Here is a 14021-nt window from a genome sequence, read left to right as displayed (position 1 = left end):
AGATAATCATGTTCATGATTTGAATCTTCATGAACAATGAACAGGGAATAACAAGAATACCAGTTAGCTTGGAATTCTGTTTGAGATCATGATCGTTATCCTTTCGAAACCGAAAGAACCTTAATCTTAGCGACTATCAGAGAGAAAGAGAAAGAAAGAGAGAGAGAGAGAGATGAGGATAATGATGAGCAAAGTTCTGGTTCTTTTGTTTTAATGATGCAATCGGATGCTCGGTTCATGGTAATCATAATGATGCTCATAATTATCTGGACAAGTCAATAAAAAAATCATGTTATTCAATATTGTTTATCATCTTGATCACAAATGTTGATGTTGCTGATTATCATTAGGATGATGATTATGGTGATGTTGATTAGGATGATAATCACAAACTTGATTCTTATCAACTTGTCTCATCGGATTCTGCTCATTTTTATCATGGTCATTTATGGTTGTTGATGATCATCTTGATTGTTATGTTAATCTTAATAGTGATCACTATCAATTATCAATTGGTGAACAAGGTAAAACAATGACCATTGGTCAATCCTTGTTGATTATCATTTTGATTACTTTCTACTCCATTTGATTGCATTTTTTTCCCATTTTACCAGAAAAATTTTACACTTAAACTGTACGTTAACCAGAAAATTGACAATTTTCTCATCATTTTGATTTGCCTCTTGTTTGGTCACTCAACTTGATTACTTTTGCTTATTACTGATTATTGTCAGTTAATTGTTGTATCAACAGATTACAGTTGATAAAAACTTAATACCCACTTGAACGTGCTATCATTTGATTGTTCAATCATCATCATGATGGTCACAGTTTATTATTAAAGATTAGATAGAATCGGATGATTATCCTTTAGAATTAAACAAATAAAAATATTGCCTTTCGATAATTAGAACTTTTCTTTCTTCTCCGAATGTCAAACCTCAAATCGAATGTTCAATTTGGTCAAGTGTAATTCTGGTTGAAATTAAGTGACCATCTCAATCCACCCACACAACAGGTCAACCATGATGATGATGATCTTGACCTCATTTTACTTTCTCAGAGTTTATGACCTAATCTGATTTATCTTGTATTCATTTTGGTTGATTATCATCATGATCACTTGACTATTTTTGATAGGGGAAAGCGGGGGAAATGCTAACAATTATTCAATCATGTTAATCAAAATGATTCCCTGATCAAGAACAATCAATGAATTAACTCAGTCAAGCATTAATTGTTATTCATCAATAATAACTGATCAACATTGATGCTTTAATTAGCTTGATTAACAAAGGTAACACATAAAAAATCAAAAGCATGATGATTACATGATAATATTTACACTGAATTTAATCAACTAATAACAATTTGAGCTTCAACAATCTCGTTAATCATCATTAAAAGTACAATAAACTATTAATTGTCATTGAGAATACCCACTGATTTGTACTGATTAATAATGAATGAATTGTGTTGTTTATTTTAAAACACAATTAACAAAATCACAACAATCACGATTAAAAATAAAAAAAGCAACAATCAACCAGTACAATCAAGGATTGAGTTAATTTTTTTTTCAACTAACAATCAAACTGATTATCAAGGTTGTGTATGAATTTTGATAACAAGAAAAAAGTTTTTTTTTTATAATCAACTTTCAACAATCAACTAATCATTAATCATGATGAAAATCATGCTCATAGTGATAACATTTAAATTGTTACCCAAAGTAAATTGAATTGTAAATGAAAGTAATCATGTTAATCATGATAATTACCTCTGATTATGGTAAACACATCCAATTGTCTGTCAACCATGAACAAAAAAGTTACGATGTAAAAAATAAACTCGTAGAGTTTATTATTCAGTCAGGGAATCGAACTTGTTAGAACTTTTTTTTTCTCTCTCTCTCAGATTTGCTAAAGAATAACATATCATAACCCTTGTTCCTCGTTACAATCGATAACTAATAATCGATTTTACTACTAATAAAACGTTGAAAACATTAAAACTCATCAGGTGGTTGAATTAGAAATTTAGGTTTCCTCTTACAATTATCATCATTTCCGTTTCCGTTGTCAGAATTTTTCCTCAGATAGAGAGACAGAAACTAATCTATTCTTATCTCAACAACTTATCATCATTACTATTATCGTTTTTTCATCTTCTCTCATAACTGTTATCACTTTTCATGTGAATTTGACAGAATCATTGTCAGAATTATTCTGAGTACAGAATCTTTTCCTTTTCTTTACACATAGTAACTTAACTGAGTCTCATTTTTTTTCTTCCCTCTGATTATCATAAATCAATTTCCATCATGATTATATCAAATTAACAATTTTATCAGTTAATTTAATCTACTGATTGTTGTCATTTTTTATTTACCTTCAAGATCGCGTCTCAGATTTGTTTTGACAAAGAAGAAAAAAGTTCTAAACTGTTATTCTCACTCTCAACTCCGATTTCTTAATCATCTTAGTTAATTAGATGTCTGATTGTTGATGTTTAATCAAAAGAAAAGTGAATTAAATGAATCAGAGTTAAAATACAATCAATGATTAACTTTGAATTCTAACCTTTCATATTGATTATCATATTAGTTATATAAATAATTGATGAAAACTTTTTCTCCCATTTAAAAGCATAAAATGATTGATAAAGTTAATTATTAACAATTTAACGATAAATTAATCCAGTTGTCCTTTTCCAGGACAGATACAATTAAATTATTCATTTTCTCATATTGAGTCAATGTTTAATTGTCACAATTAAAAAGTGATTAGTAATGTTAACGATTTTCGATTGTGAGAAATGTTTCAAGATTTTTTGATGATTAAGTTGATTGTTCCAATGGAAAAGGCTAATGTGATTTGATACAATTTAAGAATTTAAAACTTAATTGTGAAAGTGAAATAATCAAACTAGCGAAACATTGGTACAATTAGCTGATTATGGAGAGGAAAAAAATCCAATATTTTTGCCAATTGATTGTTGTATTGATCATGAAAACAATTCTCATACAATGTGAGTATTACAATGGGCTAAGAATCTCAGTGAAATCCTCATGTAACTAAGAAGTGATTCCAATGAGTGGGTGAAAATGCCTCCGGGTAAATGTGAGACTTTACTGTCTTATCAATAGCACTTTGATTGAGTCTGTCATTTGGTAATAATAAAAAGTTTGATTGGTCAATGAAAATGTTGGAATAGCAAGAAAAAAAAGTTCTGATATAATCATGGTGGTGATTCTGATGGTGGAAACAAAAATATTGAAAGAGAAATAAAAAAACAACTCGTTTCATCATTATCTTCATTCAATGTAAGGATTCTGAAAATGCTTCTGGCAATTTACTCATCATCGAGTAAGATAATTATGATTATCAGAACTTTTCAGCCTTCATGTAACTAGATATACATTAACTGTTGAATTAATCTGATGACAGTAAATTTTTCATATATAACTCGTTCATATGTTGGTCAGTTAACTGACCAGTTTCTAGTTATCATTCATGATGATTTTCCTTACTATTCATGGTCATGATGATGATAAATATCATTCCAACACCATAATTATCACGATAATATCTAGATAACTAATAAACATCAAACTCTTATGAATCAATTGCTCATATTTTTTTTTATTGTTCTTTGGTGCAAGAAAAGTTCAGTATTGGTCAGTAGTGATTATCGTATTGGTCATCAATTTGGTTTCAACTTGCGTGTAAAACACATTAATCTAGATAATGGATTCATGAGTTAACTTTGAAACCATGAAATGATTCACAATCATCATGAGATAACAATAATAATAATCATGAATATTACAATTCCAAAGTTACAATTAAATATAAAAGGAATGATAAACTCAGGGTAATCCTGAATTCTGAGTTCACAATGATAGATAAATATTTCATCCTCATCGACTCATGATAAGTTTGATTCTAGTGTCATGATGTTGTCAACGATTCTCATCATCATATTATGACTAACATCATTAATGTAATATCATGATGATGATGATGATAAAAATGTTATCATAATAATAATAACATGTATGTGTTGACATTATTACTTTTGAATATAACTTATTGATATTATATTAATATTTTGTATCTAATGTTATTGTTATTTACTTTCAATGTTTGTTATTTGAGGTTAAACTTTTTTGTTGATTGTTCAGTTTCAATGGATTTATCCAAACCCACACCAAGAATCATGATCATTGATTGAAGATTGATTATCATCATGGTTACATAAGGAAACATTAATAATTTAAGGTTTAAGATGATTATTAAATACTGGACATTGAGTAAGATAAGATTAACTGATGATTCTAGATGATGATGATAATGATGATGATTATGGTGATTGTGATGAGCATCATGATAAACTTTTGTTATTGAAAATGTAACTGTGACGATGAAAATTGTTATATATAAATGTAACATTATTACAGGAACAATGAAATAACTTATCATGAAATAAGACAGGGAAATGAATTAAGTTGGAATTGTTGATCCGGAAGAGGTAGATTAATATCTTGGTAACGATTCTTGATCAAGCATAAGAAGAGGATGACATTATTACTATATATCATCTTTATCTTCATCTTTGAACATCATGTGTTTATCTGTTTTTTTTGTCATTCCAAGTTCATTCAGATGGATGGTGAATGTTTTGGGTTTTTCCAGAATTTCTGATCAATAAAATGTCATCACAATTCAGACCATTTCATGGGAAAAGACCTTAAAGATGATAATGATTATGATGATTATTAACATGAGAAGAAGATGATGATGAGGATGTGAGAGAGGAAAGACAGAGGAGGGAGAGAGAGAGAGAGAGAGAGAAGAGATGAAGATAAAAAAACTCCCAAGAAGATAAAAGATAAGTATAAGTTATTGAACTTATCGAAAGGTGGTTCAGTGATCATTTCGTGAGGTACATTGTAATTGACTCGAGGAAAGAGAGATCAAGTTATCACCATGATGATAAGAATCATCATTCATTGTGAAAAACAACAAGAAAGATTCAGAATTGAAATCAGATTCCATTTGGTTGGAACAAGGAAAAACATTAGAACCAGAATATTTCATGGGAGAGAAAGAGATAAAAAAAATGTTCCAACAATTTCACCATTAAGATAATTATTGAATAAACAATCAATTTGAATTGAACGATTGAAGCACTTATCACAATGAGAGGATGAAAAAGTTCAGGTAATTCATGTAAAAATAAGGTTACAAATTCATCAATCAGATTAACATTCAATTTACTGAATTAACTATTGATCTAAATTGTATCAATACTGATTAGCAAATGAATGAAAGATGAAAATGAAATGTATCATTTTCATGATTTCTATTGATACCATGGGAGTTTCATGGGGATAAATTTCAATGTTCCAATGCTAATATTGGATGAGAATAATTTTCCATCATCAAGGAAAATGTAATGAAAATGAACAATCAAACGATCAACTGAAAGTAATACAATCAGTTTCAATCAGAATCAATAAATTGCTTCAAGGTTGAAATGTTTTCATTGGAAACCATTGAAACTGGACTTTGATTCAGGATGAATTCATCATCTTAATCAACAGTCTGAATCTTTATTGAAACTTTTTACTTTCTTTTTCTATTGTTACCCTGAACATTTGTTATCTTCCATGTAACTTGGAGGCAATTTCATGAATACTCAATTTCAACTGAATCAAAGTTCACACCTTAAAACGATTACATATTAACTCTGATTGATCAAAATACTAAATATTGTCCATGAAAATTTTCACCCGCCGGGTGAATTTGAGGGATTCATGGGGACTGGAAATCTCCATGAATGAATTATCATCCATTAGCGAAACCTGAACGGAAATATGTTCATCATGTTATTGAATTAGAATCAGAACTTTTTTTTATTTTCGATTTTTTTTTCAGTTCTGACAGTTTTAATATTGAAAGTTGATTGTGATTCTACAATTGATTATTGTTAAAGTTGACAATTAGATTAAATTGTTACACAGGAAACATAATTTCGTAAGAATATCATTAAAATTGATTGTGATTGAGAAGGAAATTACAATCAAGACGAGAAAAAAATTGAATAACTGTTAACATTTGGCAAGAATAAAAAAGTTAGAGTTAAATTATCAAGACAATTAATTTAATTTCTCACTGTGAGAGTTGATTAGAATCGATAAAAATAATTTATCGAAACAATTAGTTGATTGTATAACAATTTAATCCAATTTCCCTTAAACCCTAAATAATCACAATCAACTATTCATAATAATCAGTGAAATTTTCAATTATTTCCCAGCACAATTAACAAAAACAGTTTCAAAGCAACAATTTAGTATATATTATTATTGATTAATTGTTATAATCATAATTACAGTTAATCACACTGAAAGTCAAGGTTGAAACAATTGAAGCCAATCTTAATTTAGTTAAATTATTTTCATTGTGTTTCTCCTTATCAAAGGTAATCATTAACAATTGGTGAAAATTACAACGTTGATTGTTAATCATTATTGATTAAATTAACTCAATAGATCATAAGTTTTAATGGTAAAGGAATTAATTTAGAGAAACCAATTAGTTTAATTACCTTTACTAATACAAAAGTCAATTGTCTAGATTAATTTCAAATATAATAACTTTTAATCATGAAAGACTATTAGTATAATCATATTGGTTTAATATTCGTTATGTATTAAATTGATGAGTTTTAATTGTTCCAAATAAATTGTATCGTCAAGTTTAAAAAAAAAAGTTAGAATCGACTTGAGACTTATGGAGGATAATCCACCTTAGGGCAATTTACCGTTACTATTATTTAATATCATTCAAGTGGAAAATAATATTCATCTGAAACGAAAAGGTAATAATATAACTGAACTTAAGTATGTGAAAAATTTTGGAATTTTTTTCCCTCAGAACTTTCGTTATTCCTCCCTGATTATATTGGAACTTTTCGTCTTCTTATTTTCCCGAGATTATTGTAAGTGTAAAGAGTGAAGTTATCCAAAGAGAAAAGTTCTAAATAATAACGAAAAGGGGCTGAGATTCCAATTTTCTATTCGATAACTTTTCTCTCTCTCTCTCTCTCTCTCTTTCTCGATCAAATCATAACAAGAAATTACTATCAATAGATTAACCTATTTAATCATTGATAATCTGATTTGTTCGAGTTCCAAATTTTCATTTTAATCCTGAATTTTCATGATACCAAATGAAAGAGGAGAAAAGCATTCAACCAAATTGATGCAAGAACTTTTTTTTTTAATATTCTCTTAATAATTCGTTATCTCGAGTTCTTATCTATCAGAACTTTTTTTTTCTCTTCCTCCTTCACTAATGATTCCAAATTTCCGATTACTATTAATATCCTCATGATAAAAGGTGTAGAGTTTGAAAAGTTTCAAATTAAGAATCAGGAAATTAATTCAACAGTGAAAAAAAAGCTCAGAGATGTTGGTGATAAATAAGACAATTCTGATAACATGGTAACATCGTTATCATCATGATTACCTTGAAACTTTTGACTTAATCTGAGTAATTTTTCAGGATTTCAATATTTTCCTTATTAGTTACTAATTGTCCGGATGAGCGGATTAAACAATCAATTGGATAACAATGCAAATCCAGAGTCAATCAAAAGGTGAAAAGTTAATCAGTTAATCCTTTAACTTGCCAACAATTTATTATTACTTCAATTTATCAAAGTGTCACAATTTTCTTAATCCAGTTTGAAATTATCCTGATTCATGATTAACTGTCCACTTGCTATTGTGTTCAATTGTTGATTGGTGTCAGTGAACTAATTATTGAAGTAATAATAATAATTGCAATCTATTTATGAATTGTATTAACTTATATAGTTGATTCATTAATCATTACAATTTTGATTGTTGCTCCAGATCTCCTATTGATTGTTAATGTTGATTTCTAGTTAAATTTATGTTAACATTATTTTCGTCCTCCTTTGATTTATTGATTTTGTTTTTCTCGTTACAATTTAGCTAAATTGATATTCAATGAAATTATTGTCGTTTCTTGTTCATCCATGTTTCAGAATATGCTGAGCTAATCATCATTATCTTCATCGTTAAATATTATTCTGATATAACGACAGCAACTGAATCGACACACAGACAATTAATGTAAACAAGTCAACAGAAAAGTCAACAAGATAAACTATAATCAATAATATCGTTGATATCAACAGTTTTTTTTTGCTTCATCTCCATCAAATCAATTTCTATCCTAATCTTTATCCTCATCAGATAATTATTAGAGACATAAATGAGTAACAAATTAAGAAAATGATCCGTTGATCAATTTGTAAGAGTCAAAATCAGCTCATGAAACAATCAAGCTAACACAATCAGGGTGTCATCGCTTGATTATCTCATCGATTTGTGAATTGTGAAAAAAAAGTTCATTGTATTTAGATTCATGTATTGATCCTTATTCAGGGTGTAAATTTAAATTCTTGCAAATGGTTGAATGAATTTGATTAGAAAACATTGTTTTTATTTCTCCTTTTTCCCTGATTCGATTATCATCCTAACTATTCATTGATTCATCGTTGGTGTTGGTGATGATTTCGCCTCAATCATTTTCCCTGTGAGAATCTCCATTCACTTTGGTTCATTGTTACTCGTTTTCTTTAACGATTTTATTAATGGTTAATATCATTTTCCATCTTCTCCTTTAATTATCGATTGAAAGAGTTGGAAAAAAAGTTCTGGTTCTCATGTACTCGACTTCAAAATAATCAATGAATTACTATGTTACTGTTGTATTTCAATTCCAATTACTCTTTTTTTTATCATCAGAGCTTTAACTCTAATCATCATCAATATTGATTAGAATCATATTTGTTGATAATAATGATTAAGCTTATCAACAGAATATCATTCCGATAGATTCCAAGAATTCCTTGAATTTCTCTTAACAATCAACTAAAATGATCAACATCTTATTCACCAAAATCAGCGAATCAATTAATCAGTCAAACTAATATAAGAGGAAATCTTTTCATTCAGTTAATTATAAAACAAATAGAAACTAAATTAAAAATCGGCTGAGAAAATTCAATCACTTTTCCTTCAATGATTAACAACAAATCAATTGATTGTTGAGGAAGGAAAAGTAAATCATTTTATTAGAGATTCTCATTAAAAGTTAACAATTAATTAAAAAAAAATTGTAACACAATGAAAATCAAACACATGATTAAGAATTGGTGAGAGTTAAATTGTTCAAAAAAATCAATTAATTTGCTAAATTGTAACAACTCGTAAGAGAAACACTGATGTTTAGTGTTTTTAATTGTTATTACATTTAAAAGTAATGTTATTGATTCGTTAATTGAATAGGAAATTAATTTACTAAACAATTAGAAGATGATTTAACCTTGATTTCCACCATTAGTAACCTTTAAGTTTGATTGTCTATTTTGATGATTGATTAAAATGATTTAGAAAAAGTAAAAGGTTTTTCCTGTGGTGGTCAAATGCTAATTGTTTCCTGATTCCTTGGTGGACATTATTCAATAATAGAAACTGTATCAATGAACTTCATGGTATCTTCAGGGTAACGATAAAAGTAAAACAATTACAAAGAGAAAGTCTTGTTAACCTTTAAGTTTAGAGTCAACTGAATAATAGTTGGAACTAAATTAAGACGGAAACAGATAATAATAAGTATGATGAGGCAACTTGTTATCAGGATGAATGCCATTGGAATCAGTTTCATGATGTGGTCACAATTGGATGGAAATAGTTCAGCTTGGAATCATATTCCTCCGAATAATAAGTTTTCTTTTTTATATCATCATGCATTTGATTTTTTCTTCTTCTCTTTTCCATCCAAGTTTCAGATTCTCTATTCTCTCCCTCTTTATGTAGTTAAGGAGGCAATTTAATGATCATCAGATGATTGGTTATATCTTGAAAGTTTTTTTCTCAGGCTTCCTCATGAAAGTTATCCCTAACGGTGAAGAAAACAAAGAATAAGGAAAATAGAGAGAGAGAAGATAAATAAGATGAAAGATTCTTTGGTTCTGTTTTTGTTTTTGTTTTCATCTTTCAACCATCCGGATGATCATCATGATGATAGAAGAGCAACTTCGTTATATCATAATAATTCCAGAGGAGAGAGAATAGATTGATGAAGCTCTTTTTTTTATACATCATTCACTTCATGATGATGATGATTAGTGATCGAAACTACTGATTCCATTGTGATAATTAGACATTCAATATATAGTAAGTGTTGAAAGATAGTTAAGAAAATCGTAATAATAGATTTGATCTAATGGTTCAACAATCAGCTAGAATTACATCTTCACTTGACCCTGACTCAAACTTGAGAATTGAATGAAAAACCAGAATCTGTGGAAAATATAAATTAAAATAAATTAATAATTAACCGGAGAGAACGAGAAAGAAGAAAGTATTTCTCGAATGTAATAAAATAATAACTAACCTAAAGTAATATTTTTATTATCATGAAAAGAGTAGCAAAAAATATCCAATAAAACTAATGAAAATAGATAATGGTGATGATGATAACTGGATAATGGATGAAAAAGGTTACAAGAGTGAATCTAAATACGTTTCAAATGAACATAATCAGGACCAACAAGCAACACGATCAAGAGTGAATCAGGATAATCAAGTAGTGGAAAAATATTCAAACTATTGTTTCTGTCTATTCAATATCCATAGCAATACACCTGAACGATAGGGAGAGAGAGAGAGAGAAAGGTGAGTTTTAGTGAGTTACTTTGTAAATATTACCCATGAGAGTCATCTCACCATCTCACCATCTCACCATCTCTCTCTCTCTCTCCTTTTCTCCCTCTCTCTCATTTTTTATCCATTTGATGTCTATCTTCATGTTTGTATCCTTGTTTGTTGATCCTTTGAAATGCATCAGTTTTTTAAAAGCACAGAGAAGATAATAACCTTGACTTAGATTATAAATATTATACCATCTAAAAAATGATGTTTTCCATTAGCAAATTATTCGCTAATTAGACTACCATTAGTCTTAATTAGTTTCGACAGTTTGGATTAAAATTAGATTCCATCAATTTCGTTGTTGCTTCATTTCTTTCCCTCTATTTTATATTGTATCACCTTCCTTATTGTATCATTTTTCCTTGTTGAGTGTTGACTTAATTCCCTCTCACTAATCTGGATGTACTTTTGATACACTTTAATCCTGATGAAAAGGTAAATGTGTTAAGAAATGATTATTTCTAAACAATGATTGTAATCTTTTTCCAGATAATCTTTTATGTGTGAGTGTAATGATGATGATACAATAGAGAATGCTAAAGAAAATATCAAGAAACAACAGTTATTGAGATAGAGAAAGAGAGAAATGAAAATGTTACATCAAACTTATATACTAATCAGCATAAGATTAATAAGGTAATATTTATAAGCAACAACAATTAAGCTTAAGATAATTAGCAGAATAAATAACAATCAAGTGATATTACCACTAAACTCATAACATAACATTATCTTGTTAAACCTAAGGCATGTTAATTTGATCCTAATTGAGAAAAATTCAACCAGATTAAACAGATATAACTATTAATAGCATTTACCTAGTAAGTTTTAACAATCGTGTTGATTTGTTATTTTGATGGTTTTCCAAACAATTAAGACACATCAATGTGATGATAATGCCTTCAACTGCACCCATTCAAGTTAATTAATTATCATTATTAACACTGAAAAGATCAACTTTTCCACCTTCTCTGCCATCACCACCTCTTCAATTGTCCACTATCAGCATGGCTTAAAGATTTTCTCATAAAAAACTACCGTTATTGACCAACTATCCAAGGTAATCAATCATCACTCCCAGTTTTTTATACATTCGTTGGCATGATAACTTTGTTATATTATAAAAACGATTTGACAGGTTTGACAAAAGTTGATTATGTTGATGTTACGCAGGAAAACTGTCGATATGAGAGAGAAAAAAAAGATTCTCTCTAAGAAAATATAATAATCACAATGCTAAGAATGACATTTGAGTTTTTAAATAGAAACAAAAGTCAATAGGTTTTGCCAACTTTCTTACTTTTGATTCCTTAGATTCGATGTGACATGAAACACTTTCAGGTAGCACAGAATCTTAAATAGTTATCGAATTGAAAGTGATTGTTATTGATGCTCAACTTGAAAACAATTTGATTCTTTTTAGTTACCTGTAGGTGAGAAAGAGATGTTGAGTATTTAGTTAGAGATTTTGTTTTCATTTTCCAATTGTTGCTTACCTTTTGATGGATCATGAAATAGACACAAAAGAAACATTATTTTCTTATAACGGGAATTGTTCGTTGTTGAATCAAATAGACTGGAGAATCTCTGCTAAATCTTAAAGAATGGAAAGAAGAAAAAAATATTCTTTGGATTTACTGAAAGAGAATATAAATAATCGTGTATCTAGTGAGGTGAGAGAGAGAGAGAAAAATATCTACGATTGTGTTTCCAGGATCGATTGACTTTATAAACAGTTTTTTGCTTCTCTCTGTTGATATTGTTGAATAAATGAAATGAAACATTGATTATTTTGTAATCTAATCAAGAATCAGATTCACTTGCAATTGTAACAATCAATCACTAAGTTGAAGAAAACCTAAATAAATATCAAGTAACATTTGAAACAATAGGAACAAAATGAAAAGATACTTAACCAAAATGCTATATTAGATTAACCAGAAGGGAAAGAAAATCATCTTAATCAATCATAACAAATAATTATCGATGATTTGATTACGTTAACTTTTTAACCATGGGCATTTCATCACATGCAACTGAGTAAATCATTACATTCTTACATGCCTTTCATGACAGAACTAAACAATCGGTTAATGAAAATTCTTGAAGCCAAGTGGTCGAATGTTAAACGGGTCTGGTAAACAGATAGGATAAATTAAAACGGGAAAGTAGAAAAAAATTCAAATCGTTAAAAATCTTTAACAATAGTCCTCTGCAAAAATGATGATTATTACAAAGAAATCCCAATCAACAGTAAAGAGTCATGAGAGTCAAAAAACAAGGTGGATGGGACATTTTTACTCCTTAGAGAGTCGATGTCGTTTGATGAGATTTGACTCATTTCTGAGTGTATTTGACTCTTATTTTGATTAGTTTTGACTATTTACTAAAATTAATCAAAAGAGAGTCAATAGTTATTCAAATTACTTGAGTTAAATTGACTCAAAGATGAATGATTTTGACTCTTTTTTGACCGTTTTTGAACGGCCATGAATCAACATTGAGTCGGTTTTGATTTATTAAGACGAAAATTCATCAAAGAAAATGAAATTAATGGCTGAAGAATCAATATGTTTATTGATTCTCGATTTATTGGAAAAAGCGAAAATTATCTACTAATGGTACATTTTTCAAGGCAGAGAGATTTTTTGTACTTTGCCTTATGATTAAAGACTTCATTTTGTCAACAACATCGATAAGATTTCGTAGAATCTGACTAACGTTATCGTATTCAGATAGATATTGTTTTTTTATTGGGAAGATCAACTATATCAGCAATTTGATTGATTTCATTATCTTGAGAATCTTGAGATGTATTAGGCTGAATGAAATTCAAATATTTTAATAGAATGTCGATGTTTTGACAACTTTCTCAGCAATTATAAGTCCTAGAGACTCAAGACTTGGAAGACAATGATTTAAGCGATACTCAATAAATCATATTAAGAGATCAAGGTCATTTAACTCATTGGAAAAGGACACGTTTCAAGGTCAATTGATGGTCATTCCACGCTTATTCATCATGAGTGATGATTTTGAATTTAAGCTCCATTTTAATGGTGTAACTTTTTCCTTCTCAACATGGTTCTAATTTCTACCTTTTCTTTTCTTTCGACAACCAAAAAACGTGTTGATCATAATTTTTAATTTTGAAATCTCACTAACTTCAACTTTGCCTTTGAAATAATTTATCAAAATATTC

At 28.8% G+C, this 14021-nt stretch overlaps 1 protein-coding gene and 1 long non-coding RNA gene across 2 annotated transcripts in view; one reads left to right on the top strand and one right to left on the bottom strand.

Annotated features, from left to right (window-relative positions):
• LOC128389988 (G-protein coupled receptor dmsr-1-like) overlaps nucleotides 1-14021 on the top strand; it is a 46435-nt gene that overhangs the window by 10997 nt on the left and 21417 nt on the right. The gene's annotated exons all lie outside the window — the stretch shown is intronic.
• On the bottom strand, nucleotides 11509-12430 carry LOC128389992 (uncharacterized). Its single transcript, XR_008325559.1, has 3 exons — nucleotides 12316-12430; nucleotides 12120-12246; nucleotides 11509-11997 (listed from the first exon to the last, which is right to left on the bottom strand). It is a non-coding gene; the product is annotated as an uncharacterized LOC128389992 (long non-coding RNA).

This window comes from Panonychus citri, unplaced genomic scaffold (assembly GCF_014898815.1).
Source record: "Panonychus citri isolate SS breed McGregor unplaced genomic scaffold, ASM1489881v1 Contig00113, whole genome shotgun sequence".
Classification (NCBI taxonomy): domain Eukaryota; kingdom Metazoa; phylum Arthropoda; class Arachnida; order Trombidiformes; family Tetranychidae; genus Panonychus; species Panonychus citri.
This window is presented reverse-complemented; position numbering and strand designations above follow the sequence as displayed.